Source organism: Protopterus annectens, chromosome 1.part2 (assembly GCF_019279795.1).
Source record: "Protopterus annectens isolate FY-2018-M chromosome 1.part2, PAN1.0, whole genome shotgun sequence".
NCBI classification, from domain to species: Eukaryota; Metazoa; Chordata; order Ceratodontiformes; family Protopteridae; genus Protopterus; species Protopterus annectens.
The window spans coordinates 507572536-507599634 of record NC_056727.1 but is presented as its reverse complement, the minus strand read 5'-3'; positions in this window follow the sequence as shown (position 1 = coordinate 507599634).

The following is a 27099-nucleotide window of genomic DNA, read 5'->3' as shown; positions in this document are numbered from 1 at the left end:
GATAGAACTGCAGCACCAACTACTCTGTCATCAACTTACTATAACCCAAAAGATACTTTTCCACCCTAATAATACCCCAATCCTCACTAATCTGACTACCCCTTACAAAAACCTTACAACTCTTCGCTCAGCCAATACGCTTCTAGTTTCCACTATTAAATCTAAAAACAAAGCTGGAGACTCACTTTTCACTAACACAGTGGGTAAAGCCTGGAACCAGCTTCCAAGTGAACTTTCTACTCTCTCTTCCACACATCTTTTTAAAAAACATTTCAAAGAACATTTTAAAACTCACTGGCTTTGCCCCTGCACGAACCCTGACTGATTTTCCACTTTACTCATTCCTGCTCTCCCTTTTAATTCACTTCTCCAATGTACTATATTGCTCAAAATTTTCAATGTCCTTTTTGCTGCAGTATGTTTCCTACCTGTACTAACAACAAAAACAAAAACAAACAAACAAAAAAAAAAACTTGTTATAACTTTTTTAAAATGTATTACTCTTTGTGTTTTTTCTCTGTCAAATATTGTTTATTATTCTGTATTTCTTCTTAGTTCATTCCCTTCTAAATACCTCAGAACACAATATTTTTGTTTTTTTTTTCTTTCACAAATATTTCAATACTGTTATTATCTGTAATTGATAATAGCTTTTTTATATTAATATTGTATAATAATGTTTTTCTGTCTATGCTTGGAGCTTTTTTCCCCGGGCCTCTACTGAAAATGGACATGTATCCAGTTAGACTAGCCCGGTCAACAAATGTAAATAAATAAATAAATACGTAGTTTTACAAGACAGAGGGACATAGAGTGACATACAAGAGTGGAGGAAGACACACACAGGTGGATTATCTCCTATGCTGGTGGGTCTGTTTGAATGAGATTGGTAACTGTAAAGTGGTGACAGTGGAAAGTGTAGTTAGGCAGCATGAAAGGTTGGTCTGTGGGATGACGTTGGTGATCAAGAAGAGGGGAGGAGTGTGAGGTCAGCACCATGGATCAAATGGTGGATACTGAGAAAGGGTGATTGTGAGGTTGAGTTCAGGGAAGAGTTAAGACAGGCAGTGGGTGGCGGTGAAGAGTTAGCAAATATCTGGGTAACTACATCCAAGCTAGTAAGGGAGATGAGTAGAATGGGGCTTGGTGTGACATCTTCACAGAGGAAGGAGGACAAGGAGACCTAGTGGTGGCATGAGGAAGTACAAAGGAGTATACAGAGAAAGAGGTTGGCCAAGGAGAAGTGGGATTGTTAGACAGATGAAGAAAGTAGACAGGTGTATAGGCAGATGGGGTGCATGGCAAAAAGAGTGGTGGCAAAGGCTGAGGATGGGGAATCTGAAGGGTTGTATGTAAGGTTAGTCACCAAGAATGGAGAATAGGACCTGTACCAATTGGTTTGACAGAGGCATGTTGCTAGGAAGGATGTGCAGCAGATAAGGCTGAGAGAGGATAATGGTGTAACTGCACTCACTAGCGAGGAGAATGTGTCAAGCAGATGGAAACAGTACCTTGATGGGCTGTTGAATGAAGAGAAAGAGAGAGTGAGAAGGTTGGATGATGTGGGTATGGTGAATCAGGATGTGCAACAGATTATCAAGGGACAAGTAAGGATAGCTATGAAGAGGTTTAAGAATGGAAAGGCTATTGGTCCAGATGACATACCTGTGGAAGCATGGAGGTGTTTAGGACAAATGGCAGTGGTATTTTTAACCAGATTGTTTACTGTAATCTTGGAAAGTGAGAGGATGTGTGAGGAGTGGATACATTTTGTTTGGGTACTGATTATGAGAATAAGGGTGGTGTGCAGAGCTGTAGTAACTACAGAGGGATAACTGATCAGTCACAGCATGAGGTAATGGTAAAGGGTGGTGGAAGCTAGGCTAAGAAGGGAGGTGAGGATTACTGATCAGCAGCATGGTTTCATGCCAGGATAGAGCAGTACAGATGCAATGTTTGCTCTGAGAGTGTTGATGGGGACATACAGAGAAGGTTGGAAGTAGCTGCATTGTGTCTTTGTGGACTTAGAGACAGCATATGATAGGATGCCTAGAGAGGAGTTGTGGTACTGTATGAGGTGGTCAGGAGTAGCGGAGGAATCTGTAAGAATGCTACAGGATATGTACAAGGTTAGAATGACAGCGGTGAGTTCCTCATTGGGAGTGACAGGTGTGTTTAAGAGGTGTGTTTAAGGTGGAGGTGGGAGTACATCAGGGATCAGCTATGAGCCCTTTCTTATTTGCAGTGGCGATGGACAAGTTGACAGACATGATCAGACTGGAGTCCCCCTAGACTGTGCTGTTTGCAGATGACATTGTGGTCTGTAGCGAGAGTAGGGAACAGGTTGAGGAGACCATGGAGAGGTGGAGGTATGGTCTAGAGAGGGTAAGAATGATTGTCAGCAGGACTAAGATGGAATATATGTGTGTGAATGGGAGGGATAGAGGAATGGTGAGGATGCAGGGAGTACAGTTTTCAAAGGTGGATAGGTGTAAATACTTGGGAACAACTGTTCAGAGTAATGGTGAGTGTGGGGAAGAGGTGAAGGCGAGAGTACAGGCAGGATGTGGGTGGTGGAGAAGAGTGTCAGGTGTGATTTGTGACAGACGAGTATCATTAAGAGTGATAGGGAAGGTCTACAAGAGGGTAGTGAGACCAGTTATGTTATATGGGTTGGAGATATTTGCATTGAAAAAAGAGGCACAAGTCAGATCTGGACGTAGCAGAGTTAATGATGGTAAGATTTGCACTGGGTGTGGCCTAGCAGTGTCACAGTCAGTATTGTGCAACACACACTCCCAGTAGTGGTCATATGTGAGAAATCTTTTCCTGGGGTGACTCAGGGCCCTGAGCTGTGTTTTATGTCATTGCAGACAGACACAGTTTCTATAGCCATAGGTTTTGCTCAGCAATATATCAGTACAGCATGTGTTGTTGAGACAAAATATTGTTTGAACTTCCTATTTTCCACATTTACATACCCCTAGTACATTCCATTACATGCTTGTTTGACATACCTGTGGGGTTTTTTTTCCGGTTCAGTTGGTATAATCCATCAGTTTCAGTGTGTGTGTTTGTCTTTCTGTCTGTTTGTTTATTTGTCTCTCTCCCTCTCTCTCCCAGACAGATGTAGGATATACATCTGTTTTGTATAGGCAGCATCTTGCCTTTTGTAGGTAATGCTCATGAGCAGCTGATGGCCTGTGCACCAGTTGGAGTCCCCCACTTGCTAATTGCATGTAGAACAGCTGTGGTATCATTCCCATACCCAACAACACGGAAACACACTCCTATAACTGAGTACTTCTTGTGGGCGTTGCCCCTTTTCCTTGCCTGTGAGGAGGACTTCATGGACCTCTTGCAAAAAACATTCTGGCGACAGCCCAACAAACTGGGGGAGAATGCTCCAGGCATAGGGACAGAATGTACGTATTGCTGTTACACAGTTGAAGTAATGCTAGTTTGACAGGGTTTGTGTGGCTATGGCTGCTCTGCATGCATTTAAGTCTGATAGTGTTGTGTGGTTGACATAACTCTCAACTGTAGAGCTATCCACAGACTGGCCAGAGTTTTGACTCTTATATTTGGTGTGTTACTCACACATTTTTTTGGCCTTGGAAATTCAATAGCATACTCTGAGAATTGCAGTCAGTAAATGGTAACATCCATGTGTGTTTCTGACTTCATATCCCTCAGAACAGATATGTTACAACAACCCTGTTACACCAGCAACTTTCTCAGTTTATGACAGCAATATGTCAGTAATGGCCCTGTGTTTGGGCCTCTGCCCCCAAGTATGTCAGGCTTTGTCCGGATGTCATGACGTAAGAGGTGTATAGGTATAGTATATCATTATATAGTGACTTCATTCCAGATATCATCCCAGTGATGTATCAGACTGCCAGATGTGTTATGTGTAGAAGGCATTATATATGAGGACGAAACCTGGATGTTCTGTGGGACTCTACACAGTTGAGAGGACTGTGTATTTCTGCCAATTTTTGACAGACTGTCTGGATTGTGTAGCAGTGTATTGTGCATGTGTTATTTGGCCTGTGTAGGGAGGGGGTAGATATAAGTGTTGAGGTCCTTTTCTATCTGACTTTGTATGCTGCTCCAGTTTCTGGTGCTCTATCAGCTGTATATGTTTGTAGGGGCAGACTGACACATGTCTCATACCACAATCAGGCATCAGACTGCACTGTGAATTGGGCCAGTATATGTAGGAGTAGTGTGTGAGTGGCAAACATGCTGATGATTTTGTTCACACAGTCCATATACTCTACTGTTCATGTGGCTTACCGGTATGTCAGTTTGAATGTGGTGAGATTGGTTATGGGTATGCACTTTCACACTGTTGTCTGTTTGTCAGTGCTGTTACATCCCTGTATTGCCTGATATATTTGCAATTACATGTGTATTCCAACATAACAAACTTGGGTTGGTGTTGTGTCAGTCTGCCTGTAGTTTAGACAGTGCTTGGTGACATGCATAGCAGCTCAGTGTAGTTTCCCTTCTGTGATGTTATGCCCAGATATATATCAGATGTACTGCTGCCTGGCCCCCATATGTGTTGTGCATTTCTGACACATCAGTGGGATGATGTCAGGATTTATGTCAGTAACTAGTGGGGAGTAATGTGGTTTTGGACTTGGGCTATTCCAGTCAATATATGTTACAACAGACAGGGAGGTGTTACTGAATCAACAGTTTCACCTTATCTACTGCAGTATTTGGGATATGTTCCCAGTTTCATGGCTTTACCCCCCCCCCCCATTTGTCAGGCTTGATACAGATTTGTTGCACTAAGGGGTTCTGAGCATACCTCTTAACTGGCCAGATTGTTTCACACTGTCCAGGTTTATTGCTCATATTTCTGGTCTGTTCCACAGCATTATTATTTTCATTTCTGTTGTAAATCACTGTGAGGGCCTGAGGATTTCTGACAGTAAATGATGACATACATTTCAGTTTCAGAACTCACCTCCTTCTGAACATGTATGCTGACACAAACCCTGTTACTGTAGCAACATTCTATATTTATAACTGCAGTATGTACATTATGTCCCTGGTCTTGGCCCATTGTTCCCTCATTTTGACAGCCTTTGTCCAGAATTCTTGCACTAAGAGGTGGAGAGGTACGGTGCTGGATATGACTCCACTACATGTTATGAGCATATATATATATATATATATATATATATATATATATATATATATATATATATATATATATATATATATATATATATCTGGGTCTACTTCAAAGCCCCCCCCACCTATTTTTGTCTAAAATCTGTACTTTTTGTTTTATTTTCTTCTTTTAAAGGAAACTAGGTGGGGAGCTTCTCCCCCCTTAACTATATATACCAACTCCAGGGTCACACGACATTGGGGAGGGGGACAAATCCCAGTTTTATGCCTTGAATACTGGTTTTCGATCAAATGAAATTTTGAACAAATGGGTTTAGGTCAAATGGTCTTTCGATCAAATGAAGTAGACCCATATATATATATATATATCTATATATATCTATATATATATATATATATATATATATATATATATATATATATATATGTGTGTGTGTGTGTGTGTGTGTGTGTGTGGGTGTGGTGTAAATATATTTTTTTAGATATATCTTTACTGATATATATATATATATATATATATATATTCCTTTTTTGATATCTATACATATATTTATATAACAATATATGTGTATATATTCTATACGTATTTGTTTTATATTTTGTTTTATATGTATAACTCCATATGTCTGATGTATATACTTTTTCATATTTATCTATCACCATACACATCTATATGTGTATATTTATATATACTAAACATACTAAACATTACTGATTCCACAGTGTTTGTTCCCTACTATTCTATTCCTGTACTGAATGATATATTTGAAAAAACAGCATTCATTATTGCAGCTCAGATGGTGTAGTGGTACATTGCTCTGACTGTGGATTACAGCGTCCAGGGTCCAATACTTGGCAGGGCTGATTAGTTTGTTACTGGGCAGAACAGTGGCTGATGGAGACATGGTGATTAAGGCAGTTTTAAGCAGTTGTAAGTGGGTTTGCGCAATGGTAAGCGATGCCAACCCATGGTTAAATGGGAAGCTGCTTAATCTGTTTAGACATCGCTTAGCATCATGCAAACTTGCTTATTGCAGTTTACTCCCACTTACCCCTGCCTTAATTTCTTTAAAAGAAAACAAAAAAGGGATGATAAGAAAGTGGTGAAAAAGGAGGCACACAGAGCAGCTAGGGATGTGCAGGACGGGTGTAGTGAAGATCCATAGCTCTCCATTTCTGATGCAACAACTGTGCATTTGTACAGAATTCGGAGGTGAATTTGGACACTCAAACTCCTGAGAGAGGTGTGAGGACAACAGTAATGCATTGTTAAGCCAATTAGAAAAGATTATATGTGTCCAGTGGACACGTGTGTGAAATGGACAGCTATGTATGGGGCGACATTTTTGGGAGGAAACAGATTTCCTTTCTTTTTTTTTTTTGGATGTTGGGGAAGGATAGTGGGTACATTTGGGGAGGCAAGTTGGGAAGGAAGACAGACAAGACAGACCAGACTGCTGACAGGGGCAGTATATGACACATGTGGGGAGTAAACACCTTGGATGGGGAGGGTGGTGTGGAATCAGACACACATGAGCCCCCATACAGTTCCAGTGGGACTGAGGTCCCCAGCCATGGGCAGTCACCACTGCTCCTTCATGGCCCTGAAGGTTGCTGTGCTGGGGGCTGTGCAGGAGGGACAGGCTGACCTCAAGATATGCCAGGCGGCCATCAAGCTGGTGCAGCTGATCACCGTACTCTGACTGGAGGATGCTGCACACCAATCCCCAGACCTGAGTGCAGGTGATGGTCTCCTGTCCTCACCCGCTCCTCCCTGAGGCAGTTCCACCTGAAGGTGGTGCAGGACTAATGGAAGAGGAAGGCCTGGGTTGGGTCCCAGATGTGCTGGGGCCTGGTGCCATGGCCAGATGAGGCAGAACAGGTGGATCCACTGGGATCTGCCTTCCCAGACGTGCTATGGTGTTTCAGTTTAAAAAATATGGTGGTTAGTCAAGAAAAACATAATTTAGGATTAGTTATAGCAGCATGCATGGGTGTTCCTATTGACTCCATAAAACAGGATTGAATCCATCACATAGCAAACAGAACACATGCATATATGGGCGCACAGTAGGCATTATAACAGCATGCATGTTACATTGATAACAACAGGCCACCAATGATAGTATTTGGACAGGGAACATAAAAATTCAAACAGTTCAATATTTGTATAACAATAGGACACATGTCCCAACAGTAGGTTTGGAGATTAACATACCCATTTAATGTGCATGAATTATTTTGCAGATAGGGTGTACGAGCAAGAGATAGGTCAATTAACAACTGTCTAGGCTTCAGTTTTCTACAACTGTACAGATCATTACTCTACTCATTACTCTCCATGGCTGACCTCACTGTATATCTACCTATGGCCTGGGGATGGACAGTGGGATTGTTGTACACAGTGTATTGGTTAAGACTTCTTACGGCTAATAGACACACTTCCTTACCTGGCAGACCTGTTGAAGAAATACATGCCAACACTACCTGACTGTTTCTGCACATAGTCACATTTTCACAGTTACATATGTGACACTGACAGGAGTACCCGGCACTCATGCTTGGGGGGGTGTGGTAGTGGCATACTCCACTGGGATTTCTATCTGTCTCCCTGGTTATTATCAGCAGTGACCATTAACCATGACATTGTGACACTTGAGGGACATGTATCGAAACAAAGTGCATTGGTGTGTGTGCTTATCTTGCTGTCATTTGTAGCCTTGGGGTTGGACAGTGGATATGTTAAACACATATTGTGTTGATAAAGCCTTCTTACAGCTATTAAAAACATTTCCTTACCTTATAGACCTGTGGAGGCAATTTATGTTAATACTACCTATTTATACAAATATTCACATATTCTTGTTTGACAATTTGCATTCAGTGTACTACCCCAGCCAGGATTCGAACCGTGCCTGTTTTTGCAAATAGGGAAACCACAGCTGTGTTTTATCACAATGAGCTACTGAGGAATTATTGATTCACATTTGACTTTTTTTCTCCCTAGTACTCTCTAGTTTGCACAATCTGACCTTGTATTTAGCCAAATGCCCTATGTAATGAGTACTGTACTGCACTTTTCAGACAACAGATATGGCTTTTTAGTAATAGTTGCATGAAACAGTTATTTTCTACTAGAAATACATAACTATGCAGAACTTGTACACATTTATATTCCTACCACAACATGACAAAGTAAACACAACAGTCTGGGGTTTTTATTTTTATTAAATGTTACAGAGACCTTTATCCACCTCATGACAGTCCAGTCATTGCACACAGTAGACAGTTTACCTACTAGTTATTGACAATCTACTACTTTCTATTTATTTACCCTGGATAATGCAAGCTAGATATTTACTCACCAGCCTCCCAACAAAGCCTTAGCAGCCTGCTGGCATGTGTGTTAATATTTGCAGCCCTTACATCTGCAGCTGTACAGGAGATAAATAAATATTTATGCATACCTATTGATTACATGCTCAGGCTGGACTTTGCAGAACACTAATTGATACTGATACTTACACACTTTAGGGACATTCTGTGCCTGTGCATCTTGGATCCACTGGTCCAAGAGATCCCTCTTCCTATGCTTCAGGTCAGTGTAATGGTGCTGGACCTGCTCACCAGTCCGAGAGATACCAGTAGCACTGATGAGGTCATGTGCAAAACAGTTCCAGGCCTCCACTTTGAATTGGGAGCTCTGGTAGTGGTCCTACAACAGTCTTCTTTCATGGTCTTTTAGAAGGGGCTCAGCCATGACCCTGGACTCCTGAATGTCCCAATGCTGCATCCAAAAGTGCACACCTTCCCCAATGCCAGCCATAGTGCCTGCAGTGATCAGCTACAACTGGTTATGGGCTGTATTCCCACCTGCAAGTTTTAAATAGGGCTGATTTCCTGCCCTTTGCCATTATTGGATGATTTTGAATACGCTGAGCTAAGCTAAGCAATGGTCAAATCCGCTGAGCACAGATAAACATTGCTTAAAGGGGTAGATGCTAAGCACTGCTTACCAGTGTGCAAATCCTCTTAGCTATGCTAATTATTGCTAAACATTCAAATTTAAGCAATAGTTACACCAGCTAAGCACAGCTGAGCACAATTTAGCATTGTTCAGCTTTCATTTTATGGACTGTCAGGATTGTGGGGTTGATTCCTTCTTAATGACATCTTATGATATGTATATGTTTCCCTTCTATAACATCCCCCTATGTGTTTTCATTACATTATATTATTTTGTGGCTATATTGTATGGGACACTTGTGTTTATATGGGGGTTTCAAATCTGTACTACACTGACACCTCACATTTGGACCTGATACACTGCTCTGGTTAACAAATATATATTATTCACTACCTATTTATAATAGAAGATAGTTTTAATGCTGTTTTCACATATAAAAATGAATGGATTGTAGTGGGACTCGAACTGTGAATGACTGCATGCTAAGCAAAAGCTCTAACTACTACACTATTTCACTTTAACAATGGCGGCTGTATATTTTTATTTAGCTCCTTCGGAAGTTTATGTTATGCTATACACAGCTGCACAAAGCAAAACACCTGCTCAGCTACGCTTAAACTTTAATGGGGATGAGAAAACAATAAATTCATTATTTGTTTTATTTTTCTTAGTTTAGGGATGTGCACATAGCTAACAGTCACACCTCTCCACCTCTTACAGCATACAATCTGGACAAAGCCTAACATGATGAGGGCAGAGAGGACAGATTTTAAATATTGCTCTTACAAACTTAGGAAGTTGATGAATAATAGGTTTTGCATTAACATGACTTACTTGATGAATGTGGACTCTTACACTCAATTGTTTGTCATTATTTAATGACTTTGAGCCTCAGCTCTTTGCCAGGACAGTAGGAGGAACACACCTGACATACGAGGCACAAATCTGGACATTCTGCAGATATTTGTTCAGTTGGGGGTATGCTAACAGTGTCTGCGGACACTGTTTATGTTTTCAAAGTACCATACAGCACTTCCTGAGTGCAGGGGGTGTGTTTACTGTGCAAGCAATGCTCAGACATGTCCCCTGCACTCGTTCACAGATTGTGCCCATGCAGGTTATGCAGCAGTGAGCCTTCATGAATATGCAAGACATGCTGCTGTGCTGAATGGGCACGATCCGCTCCATGCAAGAATAGACTTATTCTTGCATGGAGCTTTAATGAATCCCAGGGAATAACTTAAGAGTATAGCAACAAGAAAAAAACAAATAAACTATATACAATGTCCATAACAACTAAAAAATATATATACATACGACAACATTTAATATTTCTCTAACAGATTAGACAATTTTGTCCAAGCAATTAAATTATGAGTTGTGTTGTTAGTCCTTGCTTTTATAGTAGCACTCTCATTCTTACAAATGTATTTCACAAGATGAATAAACTCAGCTTTAAAGACAGGAGTATATTGGGATTTCCAGTTGTAGTAACAATTTTCCTTGCTGTACAGAGGATAGACCATAGTAAAAAATGTTGTTTTTTAGGAATGACTTCAGAAACAGGAACATTGAAAAGGATAAGAGAATCAGAAATTATACAGTTGTCATTCCATAGAGCTTTACAAAGATATTTAAAGTCTAACCAAAATGGGGAAATTATTTTGCAATTAACAACCATATGTATCCAGTCAGGGTGTCCACATCTCCAGCATTTCATTTCATCTTTCTTGTACATTATTGCTAGTCTATGTCGGGTGAAAAAACATCTATATAAAAATTTCCCTGTGTATACATGCCAGAACAGGGAAGATGTGGATTCCTTCATTGACTGTAAGCAAAGTTTTTTATCTTTTACTGAGAATACTTGTCTATTAACTTCACTTGAATAATTCCAAAAAGAAGCACGTTTTGCTAAAATAATGTCTGAGAATTTTATAAATAACAGATATGTATGAAGGGTTCTTGGGTGAGCTATTAATAATTGTTGAGATAAAATCCAAGATTTTTGAGTTACTCTTATCGTATGCCTCTAATGAGGGTACAAGCTTAGTATGTATAAAATTCTTACAAGTTTGAATGTCCAGCCAATTGCAGTTTTGCAAACTATATTTGCTGATCAAATAGTCTGCAGAACTTATTTTATTAGCTGATTCCAATATAATAAGTCACCCTTCCTAAATTCTAAAATTTTCTGAGCATCAAATGATTTCAAACATTCATTTGTGTAACCAACAGGAAACATAATTATTAATAAATTCTTAATTAATTGATTAGAAAGCATAAACTTTTTAAACAATGGCAATGTGTGGTTTATAAGAGATGTGAGAACAAGTTTTGACCTTTAACTTTGAATGTATATTTTTTTAAAATCCGTATAAAGATGTTTGCATGTATTTGAGTATATGGTTCAAGCAATGTCCTATTACTATTAAGAAGTAAGGTTTCATTTATTGATTTCCAATATGATGTATATGAAGTATTATCCCAAAGCAACACTATGTTAATAAATGCAGAGTGTAAATAAAAAACAATATTTGGAAACCCTATACCTCCTGCATCCCAGCTTGTGGTGTGCCAGAGAAGAGAAATTCTTGTTTTTTTTGGAAAACCAAGTTAAGTTGAGTAGTAAGTTATTAATTTTCTGTTTAATTTTGACAGGTGGGGGAATTATTAGAGCTTTGCCAATGAATAAGATTTTAGGTAACAATATCATTTTGATTAAAGTTAGTCTGTCTTCAAATGTGAAGAAGCATCTGTTCCAAATGTCAGTTAGACAGTAATTGAGTTTATAAGTTGTAGGTAATTAGATGTGAGTGATTTTTTTTTTATAATTAGATTCAATAATGATACCTAGCTATTTAATATGAGTGCTCTCCCAGTTTATGTCTCTTTTTGACCTAAGTTTCATAGTAACATTTTTATTCACTACAAGTGCCTGAGTTTTGTTGTGATTGAATTTTAGACCAGAGATGTTTGCAAAGAAGTCTAGATTATGTAACAGATGATCTACTGAATTTTCAATATCATTAGAAGTTATTAGTAGGTCATTAGCAAACAGTTGTATCTTGGGGGATAGTTTGTCTGACACCTTATATCCTTTAACGCTGTCATTATTTCCAATATAATTTGCAAGGGGCTCAATTGCCAGAGCAAAGAGTAATGGGGAGAGGGGGGCACCCCTGTTTAGTACCTCTTAATATTTCAAATGGGCTAGACAGATAAGATCCAATCTTAACATAGGCTATGGACTTTTCATATAGTTTTTTTTTAATTAATCCTATAAAGTTTGGGGAGAAATTGTATTTCTCCATAGCTTTAAACAGATATGGCCAACTTAGGGAGTCGAAAGCTTTATCTATATCGAGGCTTAAAATAGAAAGATCATTTTTTCTTGCTTGCTAAGTCTATTAAGGACAGTAATCTAATGACATTGTCTTGTACCTTTCTGTTTTTGATAAACCCAGTTTGGTCTTCATGAATTAATATTGAAAGAATATTATGTAATCTGTCGGCTAAGATGGACATGAATATCTTGTAATCAATGTTAAGCAAAGAAATTGGTCTGTATGATGTGCAAAGCTCAGACTCTTTATTTGGTTTTAAGATGGGAGAGATGATAGAATATTTCCACTTAGGAGGGATGTTTGCTGTAGTTTTAACTTCTTGGAATGTACTGAGTAAGATTTTCAAGACGTTATCAGGTAAGAGTTTGTAAAACTCTGGAATTAGACCATCCAGCCTTGGTGCCTTTTTTGTCTTAAGATTGTTTACTTGTTCCTTTAATTCTTTAAAGGAAAAGGGTTTGTCTATGTTATTAACATTGTGTTTGGATAGCTCCTTTTGTAAATTATTAGAATAAAGTTGTCTATACTTTTGTTCTCACTTGTAGATGAGTTATTATTAATGTTCTTGTAATGGTTTTTAAAACATAAGATATTTTTTAGATGTGTAACTTCGATAGGCTGATTATTTTTAGTGTATATTATTTCCTTTATATGACTTTTGTCATTTAAATATTTAGATTTAACTGCAGTCCTGTGCATACTCTTGGGATTAATTGAGTAGGACTGTAATCTGATTTTTTCCAGATTTATTGATATTTTATGCTGCATGATATCCTGATATTCCTTGTTCAGTTTACATATGTCAGCTAATGCAGATTTGTCATTTGATGTAAGTTTTAGTTTTAATTCAGCAATTTCTTTTTGTATGCCTACCAGTTTTTTATCACACTCTTCTTTTATTTATATACCAACTTTTGACTTTACCATGTAAGACTACCTTTAAAGTGTCCCATAGGATAATATCTGAAACCTCTCCATTATTATTGGCATCTAGGTAGAGCTTCATTTCATCTAGAAACTATTCTTTAAATCCTTGTACTGTTATTAGATAAGCGGGTAGTCTTTGGCAGAAGTTTAAGGGGTCAGCATTAAGTTTTACATTGAAGGTGATAGCATTGTGGTCATACATAGGACATGATGTCAGCATTACATTATCAGTTTTGGCCAGTAAAGAACTGGTTACAAAGGCGTTCACCAGGATTCAGGAAGCTCAAAATTCTGTGTAGGAACAGTGTAGCCATTCCTGCATGGAATATGCCCACCTAGCGATCCAGCAAACAGCTGATCTGACATGCATGAGCGTGCCTACACTGTTCCTACATTGACACAACTGCAGAATGCTAATTACCTCATTTGCTGGTAAAAAACATGCATATGAGGTGAATTAGTGATTCATCAAGCAGGCAGGTATCCATGCAAGAACAGTGTTAGTTGCAGAAATGTATTCGGTTACTAACCAAATACATTTCTGCAAATAACAAAACAGAGGCATGACAACTCCCAAAAAAGCATAGACATGGAAAACTGCTTCATTTTTATAAAAAATCAAAGGTTTTTTTGGCCGATTTCGGCCGTTTAAGCAGAGGGCAGCAGTGTACAAACGGGATCGTTCCAAAAATAAAAAAAAATTGTGGAAACTCAGTTTTAGGGGAAAGCTGTATTTTGCCATTATAGTCTATGGCATGCAAAATCAAAACAATACCAGGGAACACTGATTGTTAAGGGGAAAGGCTCCATGTTAGTACAGTAACTATGGACTATGGAAGTGGGGTGTGCAAATGAGGGAAAATTTACTGACTCACAAAAATCTTCTAACTGCCAAACTGCACCTAACCGTGTAGGTGCTATGGCATGATTGTGCAACTAGGAGGAGCAACAGACATGAAAAGGGTGTGTGTTAGGCATGTTCTAAGCACATTGGAGCCCTATGGCACAGAGATAAGCTTAGCTAAGCACAGCTAAGCAAGGGTGTGTGTCTGAGGCTGCATTATTCCATGAAAGGAGGAGCATGTTTGCATCCAGGGGAGGACCATTTCTTTCTGTTTACATTAGCAAAATGGGTTTGCGCGGTGCACACCCAGTCTAAAACAAAAAAAATGGAAATAGCAGAACTGTTTACATTTGGGCACCAGGATTGCACTTCGCACCTTGGGGCTTAAACGGGTAGGAAATGGGAAGAGAAATAAAGGAAAAAAAGAAAAATAGCAGAATAAAAGCAATAAAGTACAAATTACATAGCTAGCAGGTGGAATGCATCATAGTCAGTCAATCATACAGGCAACATCTGCAGCACAACAGTATAAACAATGGAAACACCTTACAGTCTGGTTTTTCCCACAAACTCTGCACCACTGGTGAACACATGTGGGGGAATTTTAACTGGAAAAATGTCAGGGGCTGCCATTGCTTTGATCCATCAGTATGAGCAACAGGCTGAGGGTGGAGAGGAGGATAATGCTGAAAACCACCACAGACTGAGAAGGAGGAGAAGAGTGTTCATACCCAAGGTAACTTACCAGGGGCTACATGATCTGGAGATAGTAGAGCGCTAGATGGTGGACAGAGACATACTGCAGCAAATCACTAAGCTATGCCTACCTCAACTAAGACCTAGAGCCAACAGAGGGGAACCCATCCCAGTGGATACCAAGGTATGTGTAGTCTTAAGAATTCTACCTACATGTACTTCCCAAAGACCTACTGGGGACATAATGGGTGTCTCACAGGCATCTGCATCCAGGGTACTCTGCCAGATCCTAGCTGCCATGCTACCACATGCCGGTGAGCACATTTACTTCACCAACACCTGTGAGGAGAGGGCCAGCAATATGCATCTCTTCCACCATGTAGCAGAATATCCAGAGGTACTGGGTGAGATAGACTGCATGCACATCCACATCAAAGCACCACCCGTGTACAGGGTAGGGTCTACATAAACTGCAAGGGCATCCCATCCATCAACTGCCAGGTCATGTGCAATGCCCAGGACATTATCATGAATGTGTGTGCTGGCAACTCTGGATGCTGTCATGACTCCCACATCTGGTATTCATCACAGCTGTACCAGTCATTTGCCAGTGAGGACATCCCATATGGCCATCTGGTGAGGGATGCTGGCTATGCACTGGAGCCATGGATGAAATGCACACACATCCACACAAGAATGCCATAATGAGGCACACGCAAACAAACCAGGATCATAATAAGGCATGTGTTTGGGATGCTCAAGTCATGATTCTGCTGCCTTGACATATCTGGTGGAGGCTTGAAGTACTCTCCAGCCACATGTGCACACATGTTCATAGTATGTGCCATCCTACACAATATGATCATTCGGAAACAGTTGCAGCAGAAACAGCATGGGGAAGGGCCACACAACCCATCACCATTGCCAAGGTGCCCACAGGCACAGAGGGACTCAGAGGAGGAGGCCCCTGAGCCTGGTCCTGTAGGCAGACAGAGGCTTGCCCAGTATGCTCAGGCCTTGGCAAACAGGCAACGCATACCACACACACACTGACACTGTAGGGACCCGAGGGACTGACACCTCTCTCTGACTCACACACACAGTAAAATGGATGTCACACACATCCCATTACCTGTAACTTACCATGCATAGGCAGTGTGCTGTGTGCATCCAACATAGGCGGCCCTCAAGCACCGTCCTCACAACTGCTGCAAGCACAAGGTAAGTCAATCTTCTTAACAATAAATTAATGGATTAGGATGTTTTGCTAGCATATCTATGGTAATGCTGTATGCATGCAAGAGAATGGGGTGGGCTATTGGGATAACAGCACAAAACTGAGAGCTATGTGGGACACCAGGAAATTTCTGGCCAAAACTGGCCTCCACACACTATGCAGTAGTACCCAAGGTGGCAAATCCCACTGCAGTATATGTGTGGGGACAATTAACTGGGTGTTCATAGGTCACAGGCATGGATGTCGATGTGGGGGCCCCATACCCACCCCTCACACCCATACAGCAAGTCAGCTGTAGAAAACCAAAGAGAAATGTCTGGTAAAGGCACACTAATGGTGGAAATGTTGAATTACCCCCTACAGGCTCACACAGTGATAGCACAGCAGGACCCGAAGTTGCAGTAAGGCTATGAAGCGTATGAAGTCTGAAACTCAAATGTATGCCATTAAAAGCTGACCTGTGCTCTTTACTGATATGGCTCTAGTCCCCAAGACAGGACACACTAGTATGGTAAATGGAACCAAAATTTAAAGCAAATATCAGCACAGTCTGTGCAAATGTGTACATTTGACAGGTGTGCCCCCCCCATATACCCCCACAAATGCAGTAACATGTATGTTTGCAGTGAAACAGCAGCATAGCACACATTGGCAGGGCTGTACCAATACACATGAATACATGTTATGTTGCCTGTCCACAATATGCAGGGGTCAATGGGCTATGTGTATGTGTGGTTAATATTGTCAGGATCTGGCCAGCACATTCCCCTGGCAGCCGTCTCTTAGTGCTCTAGGTACAGTACTGTCTTTGACAGGGCCATGAGCAGATAACTGCAGTGCCAACTGTTATGCATGTCAGTGACACCCGCTGCTCTGCCACTGACATACCTGGAAGTCACAGTGCTATGTGGAATATACTACACATATAAGTGACATCTTAAAGGATGTGTAGCTAAAGTGCCAAGGCTTTTGTGAAGATAAGTGCTTTTTGGTACTGTTGCCAGTGGTTATTCCCTATAATCTGTTTTTCTTATGTTTGCTTTTACATATAATGGACATGCCTGCACAGCAGAATGCACTCTGTACACACATCCATAACTCCCAAACTCTGACAGCAAGATGTCTGGACAAGGGCAAAAATAAAAGTGGAACAAAGGCACAATGATAGGCATGTGTTGTAAATATCACCCTTACATACTGAGAAAGTTGTTAGGGTGAGGGGTTTGTAGTAGCAGGAATTGTCTGAAGGTTGTGTAGTCTGAAACAGTAATGTCTGTATTATTTTGTAACATCACTCTTCATTTATATGTAACTAACTTGCCATAAAAATACAAGTTTACATAGACAGGGTGAAACATCAGGTCAAACACCTGGACAACATGCCAAAAAATGTACAGGTGAGAGGTATGTCCACACAAGGATATGACATCTCAGATTAGAAAGATACCACACAAGCAGAAGACCCCAGCCAGTATATCACCAGGTTGCTGGACTGTTTACACAGAGAATCCATTACTAAACTGGCTGTAGCCACACCTCAGAAATAGCCTTGTTGGACATGAATGTACATAGCTGCCCTCATAATATTGATCTATGCATCATACAACTAGTATTCCTCTGGAAAAGCACTGTGATGATTTGAGGATGTCTGGCACTAGGTAATGACACAATGCATTGCATGTCAGACTACAGATATGTCAGAAAATGTCTGCTAAACAAACCAAGTACCCTGAGGAAAGTTCTGTGTACTCCTGAGAGGTATGGCTGTAGCACACAAAACTCTGGACTGGAGTACACTTATCTCCGGAATGGAGTTCCACTCTAATATAGAAGGTCACAATGGGCATGGTCCTACACTTAGAGAATCACAGACATGTTGGAATCCACATCAGAATATGTAAATGTGTTGTGTATATATGTCTGTAAATACAGACAGATATGTACACCTTAAATGTACCCCCCCACACACACACACACACACATACACACACACACACACACACACACACACACACACACACACACACACACACACACACACACACACACACACACACACACACACACACACACACACACACACACACACACACACACACACACACGCACACACACGCACACACACATCAGACAGGATTACCCTCAGCTAGCTATAGGTGGACCATATGTGATATATCTGCATCTGTTGCTGGAGATACATACACATATATATGGGTAACAGATAACATATGTCAAGCATACACACACACATAGATGTGGGGAAATAAGAGACATACAGTGAAAGAGAGAGAGACACACACAGGGGGACACAGACAGAGTGAGTCACACACACAGATATCCTGAATGGCATACAGTGATGTCCTGCTATAGACAGTGGCATACCAGTTGTAAACAGTTGCAAGTGCCAGCATAAAAGGTGAGCCCCGTTGTGTAACAGTACTGAGGTTGGGTTTATAATATCACAGCACCTGCCTGTGTGTGTGTGTGTGTGTGTGTGTGTGTGTGTGTGTGTGTGTGTGTGTGTGTGTGTGTGTGTGTATGTGTCCATAGGTGTAAGTATTAGGAGACTGTTTCCACTTCACATTGCCCTACTTCACAAGATACACTGCTATCATTCACCTTAGAAGTATCATTGGACACCGATCACCCCTATAAGCTCAGTAACATCTGCAATAACTGTGTAACACTATAGTACAAATAGCTAGATAGGCAGGGGTTCTGCTCTCAGATCTGGCAAATGTGTGTGTGGGTGTATAAGTGTGTGTGTATAAGTGTGCATGTTTGCAGGAAGAAGTATTTTTATGTTTCCCACCCACTGCCCTACTTTATCAGTCATGCTGATGTCATTCCCCTTATAGGTACATAGGTGTGTACTAGGATAATGGCTCTGGAGCCTTTACAAGCCTACCCCATAGAAGTGCCATGCCATTGTGCCACCTAATGTTAGTTCCCCATGCCTCAACCAAGTTGAGCCACTGAAGAGATCCTTGGGGTGAACTTTCTATTACCCATCCACTCATCAAGATTTCTCTGGAACAGGGACAGCTAGGTGCTCTGCCTGACATGTATGGGAAGTCTATTCCAGGGCATGTGCAGTCCCTGGGTGAGGAACCTGTCCCTCCAGCATGCTGTGTTGATTGTGGGAATGAGGTTGAGGTCTCTGCAGTTTGTGGTTTGGAGGGATTGGGATGTCTTTAAATGTAACATTTCTAAAAGAGCTGGGTCAGACATGGCTTTGTAAGCTAAGCAGAGATTGCCTCTAAGTAGACAATATAAGACAGAGAATAGCTGGAGTCATTTGAGTCTGTCTGTGTAGGACATGTGTTTAATGCCTAGGATCCTCTCTGTGAGTTACTTATGTGGCCTCTCCAGCTGTTGCTGGTGTCTAGTGAGGTATATGCCAAAAGGGCCATTATACATGATGGTTGGTCTAATGAGGGAAGACTAGACAGAAACGATGACCTCTCTCTTCCTGAATGAAAAACCCTTGGTAATGAAATGTGCCACATAAAAGGACTTCCTGACCACAGTGGCAATGTGGTGGTTGAAGGAGAGATTGCTATCAACCTGCGTCCCCGGATCTCTTATAATGCCTACAGTGTTTAGTGGGCTCCTATTGATGTGGTACTGAGTGGGAACTGAGTTTTTACCAAAGGGGATGATGATGCATTTTGTGGTGTTAAGCTTCAGGCCATGGTTTCCACACCAGTCATTGGTCTCAGTGAGGCCTTTCTGTAAAATGTCTGCACCACTTGTGGAGTTAATGATGGCTCCCAGCTTGCAGTGTCTGTGAACTTGGTCAGCCAGTGTTCCTTTGTGTTGGCCTGGACTCCTGAGAAGTAGATGCTGAACAGGAGAGCACCCAGGAGTGATCGCTGTGGTACTCCACTAGTAACTGGTTGGCAGTCTGACTTGGTGTTCACTGCTTTCACACTGTGTGTTCTATCTGTGAGCCAGTTTGCAACCCACCTAGTGATATAGGGGTTGATGCCTAGTTTGCTGGATCCATCAATAATTCCTGACTGAGGAATGGTATCAAAAGCCTTGGCCAGAACAATGTAGGCTGTATGCAGTGCCTTACCAACATACACAGCCCTGGTGACTGACTCAAAGAAGTTAACCAGGTTGAGCAGGCATGATCTCCTTTTCACAAAGCCAAACTGTGTGGGGTCCAGAGTTAGGAAATTACCTTTATGTTTGTCAATCAGGTGTCTGATGATGTGCTCCATAGCTATACATATCAGACTCATCAGGCTAATGGGCCGATAATTCCTCGGGTCTGTAGTCGCCACCTCTATATGGAGAGAGATGACTGCAGCAGTGCACCATTTGGGAAGGACAAAGCCTGTGGTGAGGCTGTGACTGAACAGGGTACACAGATGTGGTGCTAGGTCTCTTTATAGTTCATGTAGAACACAGCCAGGGATATGTTTGGGTCCCATGGAAACTGTATTCTTGCCTGTGGACAATGCAGGTTTAACCTGGGCTGCAGTAATGCTGGGTGCCTGGCATTCTTCTGGCATTGTGAATGTTCCCTTGGTGGGGAGAGAGGGGTAAAGCTGGTACTGAATGTGTTGGCAAGAATGTTAGCAATATCTGCTGGCTCAGTATAGGAGGTAGCATTGTGCAGTAACTCAGAGCACATCTGGGTATTGCCATGGAGTTTTTTTGATATAACTATCAAAGAATTTGCAATTGTTGAAGTGGAAAGCTGTTAGGCTATTTGAAGTGCAAGAGAGAAAGAACTAGCAAGATCTAAGGGAAAAACTGAAGGCAGACTTTCGGGCACCTGTAATAGTTTACCTCAGCTGTGCAGTTATCAGCACCTTTGGCCATTGTCAGTCTAGTAAGCTCTGTAACGTGTGCGGTCGTAACACTATAGTACAAATAACTAGATAGGCAGCGGTTCTACTCTCAGATATGGCATATATGTGTGTGAGTGTGTAAGTGTATGTGTATATTTGTAGGAAGAAGCATTTTGATATGTTTCACACCTACTCCCCTACTTCATCAGTCTTGCTGATGTCATTCCCCTTATCAGTACCTCTGGCCAGTTGTCAGCCTAATAAGCTCTGTAGCACATGCAATAACTGCGTAACACTATAGTACCAATAACTAGATAGGCAGGGGTTCTAATCTCAATACTGGCAAGTAAGCGTGTGTGTGTCTGTGTTTGTGTGAGAATCATATTCTGTTTCAGTTATACCATTTTGAGTTGTGTGCCACCCTGTACACTTCCCATCACCCTACTTTACTAGGCCTGCTGATGTCATTCACCTTAGAAGTACTTTGGGACAAGGTGAAGTCATATAAGCTCTGTGGCTCATCTGATAACTGCATAACACTATAGTACAAATAACTAGATAGGTACAGGTTTTAATCTCAATACTGGCAACTGTGTGTGTGTGTGTGTGTGTGTGTGTGTGTGTGTGTGTGTGTGTGTGTGTGTGTGTGTGTGTGTGTGTGTGTGTGTGTGTGTGTGTGTGTGTGTGTGTGTGTGTGTGTGTGTGTGTGTGAGAATCATATATTGTGTGGGTTATACCATTTTGAGTTGTGCACCACTGTGTACACTTCCCATCACTCTACATTACTAGGCCTGCTAATGTCATTCATCATAGAAGTACATTGGGACAAAGTGAAATCATATAAGCTCCTTGGCGCATCTGATAACTGCATAACACTATAATAGAAATAACTAGATGGGTAGGGGTTATAATCTCAATACTGGCAACTGTTTGTGTGTGTGTTTGTGTGAGAATCATATACTGTGTGGGTTATACCAGTTTGAGTTGTGTACCACCCTGTACACTTCCCATCACCCTACTTTACTAGGCCTGTTGATGTCATTCACCCTAGAAGGATCTTGGGACAAGGTGAAATAATATAAGCTCAGTGGCATATCTGATAACTGTGTAACATTATAGTAGTAATAACTAGATAGGTAGGGGTTCTAATCTCAATATTGGTAAGTGTAGTACCACCTGTGGCTGTGTGGTCCCTGGCCACAGCAGCACCTCTTTGCCTGGCATGGTGTATGAGGTCAGTTGCATGATGTATGTGTGTCCAGGCCAACATCATTAACTCTGTGGACAAGGTCATCCCGCAGGGTGGTCCTCTCCTGCAGATATTGCTGCATCCGGCCAAACATTATGGCATGGTTCTGTAGTATGGCTTCTATGATTATATTTGTCTCAGACGCTGAGAAAGTTGACCTTCACTGATGTGACATTGCACCTGGAAGACGTAAACAGAGAAACACATCACAGGACCTCATACATTTGGCAGCAGTATGTACAGAACCTGCACATCTACATTGAATACCAGTATCCACCACTCACAACCATATCATACCCCTGTAATCTATCAGCACAGTATCAGCTTGCATTACACTCCTGGTTCTGATGTATCATATTCTCCCCAATGAGGACCAGTTAATTGCATAATCCTCTAGTCCTCATTCATTTCTGTGTAGAGGGATGACATTGGCCATCTTCCATGTGGATGAGGTATGGATGGTGCCAATGCTTGGTGTGACTACAGTGTGTAATGGGGCTGGGAGCACATGTCTGAGTTCATGTAGGATGCAGACAGGTATGTTATCAGGTCCCATGAATACGTACGTTTGTTGCCTTTCAGTAAGCAATATGTACATGCTCACTGGTGATGAGGTGAGGAGTGTGGGTGCTGTGCATATTCACCTATAGTGATACTGAGCCAGGAGGGAGATGTTTGCCCTAAACCTATCTGCAGCAGGTTGGCTATAGCGATGTTGTGTGAGTGAGTGTGGTCTGACTAACCACCATTACAGGTTGGGTTGGCTTGTTGCCTCTGAGATTGCAGATATATGTGAAGATGGCCTTTTAATTGACCTTGGTGGATGTGTTCAATTTGTACTCATAGTTAGCCTTACAGTAATCCACCTGTGACCTTATATGCTTTTTCAGACAAAGGCTGACTTAATGCCAAGTTGGTGCCTGCTCCTACTTTGCCCTGTACAGCCAGTATAGGGACCAAGTATGTGGTTTGTGTACTGCTGCTGCCCAGAAAAGGGGATCACTCTACTTTGGTGGAGGGAGGTTTTACATGTAAGGTATTGCTGAGTCCATACAGCTATGTAGGTGTTCATACAGATGTCTGTAGCAGGCACAGACACAAAGTCATAACACAGTTGGATACCGCTCCAATTTCAAACTGATAATCATGCTTATTGTAGTACCCATGGTTGTGTCAGACCAATGCAACAACCAGTAGTTATAGAAATGTCACTCTGTTGGATGCAGAGTAACTAAGATTACACATGTGTGCAACATGTACAGCTTATTTAACTGACATTTTGCATCCCATGTCTGTTGTTATGAGGAGGCCAGATACACCTACTGCTAATGACATGTGCACAGGTAATACCTGATATACATTTCTGTTCTATGTCAGTATGTCACACTGTATTCACAGTCTTGCTGCCCAGTCATCCCTCTCAAACCATTAGAGCAGGACATCTGAAGGACACCACACATACACGGGGGGAGGGGGCAATGGGACAAAATTAGTGACACTGTCTTAATATTGCTGTAGCACACTTGAGTCATTTGATAGCACAGTAGCCTTTGCATTGACAGACATACCCTGGAGGATGTCCAACACTCATATGGCAAGAAGAGAGGAGAAAGGCTTGGAGTGCGGTAGTGAGGGTAAGAACTTTTAATGTTGGCAGTATGACTGGTATAGGGACAGAGCTAGCTGATATGATGGCCAGAGGAAGGTTGATATATTGTGTGTGCAAGAGACCAGATGGAAGGGGAGTACAACTAGGTGTATTGGAGGCATGTCACAATTGTGCTAGCATGGTGTGGATGGGAGGAGAAAGGGGGTAGGGGTTACCCTGAAGGAATAGTATGCCAAGATTGTTTTTTGAGGATGAAATGAGTGTCTGATAGAGTGATGTTTATGAAGCTGGAAATTGATGGTGTAATGATGAATGTTGTTAGTGCATATGCTATGCATGTTGGTTATGCGATGGATGAGAACGAAAAATGTGAAGTCAGTTGGATGAAGTGGTGATGACTGCACCCAAGGGAGAAAGAGTGGTGATTGCAGCAGATTTCAATGGGCATGTTGGTGAAGGGAAGAGTGGGGATGAGGAAGTGATGGGTATGTATGGTATTAAGCAAAGGAATGCAGACGGTGAGATGGTAATGGATTTTGCAAAAAGGATTGACATGGCTGTGGTGAATACATACAATAACAAGAGGGAGGAGCATAAGGTGACATACAAGAGTTGAGGAAAATGCACACAGGTGGAATATATCCAATGTAGGAGGGCCAGTTTGAAGGAGATTGGAGACTATAAAGTGGTGACAGGAGAAAGTGTAGTTAGGCAGCATAGAATGGGGTCTGTAAGGTGACATTGATGGTCAAGAAGAGGAGTGTGAGGGTAGCACCAAGGATCAAATGGTGGCAACTGGAAAAGGGTGATTGTGAGGTGGAGTTCAGGGAAGAGTTAAGACAGGCACTGGGTGGCAGTGAAGATTTACCAAATATCTGGGTAAGTACAACAGAGCTAGTAAGGGAGACAGCTAGAAAGGTGCTTGGTGTGACATGTGGATGGAGGAAGGAGTAAAAGGAGACCTGATGGTGGACTGAGGAAGTACAGGACAGTATACAGAGAAAGAGGTTAGGAAAGAAGGAGTGGGAATGTCAGAGAGATGAGGAAAGCAGACAGGAGTATAAGGAGATGAGGGGCATGGCAAAGAGAGAGGTGGTAAAGGCTAAGGATGAAGCATATGGATAGTTGTATGACAGGTTAGACACTAAGGAGGATGAAAGGACTTGTACTGATCAGCTAGACAAAGGGACTGAGCTAGGAAAATGTGCAGCAGATAAGGGTGATAATGGATAATGAGGAAAACGTACTCACAAGCGAGGAGAGTGTGTTGAGCAGATGGACAGAGTACTTTGAGAGGCTGATGAATGAAGAGAATGAGAGAGAGAAGGTTGGATGATGTGGGTATGGTGAATCAGGACATGCAATGGCTTACCAAGGAGGAAGTAAGGATAGCTATGAAGAGGATGAATACTGGAAAGCCTTTTGGTCCACATGACATACCTATGGCAGCATGGAGGTTTTAGGGAAAATGGCAGTGGTGTTTTTAACCAGATTGTTTAATGATATCTTGGAAAGTGAGAGGTTGCATGAGGAGTGAGGAGAAAGTGTTTGGGTACCATTTTAAGAAAAAGGTTGATGCGCAGAGCTGTAGTAACTAGAGGGATAGCACTGATCAGTCACAGCATGAAGTTATGGGAAAGAGTAGTGGAAGCTAGGTTAAGCAGGGAGGAGATGAGTATCAGTCAGCAGTATGTTTTCATGCCAGGAAAGAGTACTACATATGTGATGTTTTCTCTGAGAGTGTTGATGGAGAAGTACAGAGAAGGTCAGGAGTTGCTTTGTGTCTTTCTGGACTTAGATAAAGCATATGACAGGATGTCTAGAGAGGAGTTGTGGTATTGTATGAGGAAGTCATGAGTGGTAGAGATATATGTAAGAGTACTACAGGATATGTACAAGGCTGGTGTGACAGCAGTGAGGTCTGCGGTGGGAGTGATGCATGCGTTTAAGGTGGAGGTGGGATGACATCAAGGGTCAGCTGTGAGCCCTTTCTTATTTGCAATGGTAATGGACAGGTTGACTATGATGTTTGCAGATGACATTGTGATCTGTATTGAGAGTAGGGAACAGATTTAGAAGACTCTGGAGAGGTGGAGATATGCCCTAGAGAGGAGAGGAATGAAGGTTATCAGGACTAAGACAGAATATCTGTGTGTGAATGAGAGGGAGGATAGCGGAATGTTGAGGATGCAGGGAGTATAGTTGGCAAAGGTGGATAAGTTTAAATGACTGGGATCAACATTTCAGAGTAATGATGACTGTGGAGGACAGGTGAAAGAGAAAGTACAGGCAGGATGGAAAGGGTGAAGAAGAGTGTCAGGAGTGATTTGTGACAGACGAGTACCAGTAAAAGGGAAATGGAAGGTCTACAAGAGGGTAGTTTGACCAGCTATGTTATATGGGTTGGAGACAGTGGCATTGGCAAAAAGGCTGGAGTCAGAGCTGGATGTGGCAGAGTTACGGATGTTAGGATTTGCACTGGGTGTGATGAGGGTGCACAGGATTAGCAATGTGTATATGAGAGGGTCAGCCCATGTTGGACAGTTTTGAAACAAAGCCAGTGAGGCAAGATTACAGTGGTTTGGACATGTGAGGAGGAGGGATGCTGAGTATATTGGGAAAAGGATGGTAAGGATGAAGCTGCCAGGTAAGAGGAAAAGAGAAAGGCCTCAGATAAGGCTTCTGGATGTGGTGAGAGAGGACATGCAGGTGGCTGGTGTGAAAGAACAATATGCAGAGGACAGGCAGAAATACCAACAGATGATCCACTGTGATGACCCCTAGTGGGAACAGCCAAAGTAAAAAGAAGGAGATGTTGTAATGTCAGTCTTTACAGATTTGCCAATGATTTTCCAGATGTAACACAACTCTGTGAGTAAATTACTACACATATGAGGCACACATATGGTCAGTGTGCATAACACTGGACAGTTCAATGGTATGAGTTCAGTATATCACATGCAGTTCAACATACATATTTGCAACAGCACTTTACTATGCAAATACCATGTATAGGCCCCTCACATTTCTGAAACAAACAAGTATATCATAGTTGTATTCACAAGTAAGATATGGATATGTATGAAATCCCAGTAGCTGGCCTAGCATTGTCACAGTCAGTGGCAGTCAGTTTAACACACTCTTCAGTAGTAGTCATATGTGAGCCATCCTTTCCTGGGATGACTCAGGGGCCTTACTTATGATCTATGTCACTGCAGACAGACCCAGATGCTATGGCCATAAGTTCTGATCAGCAATATCAGT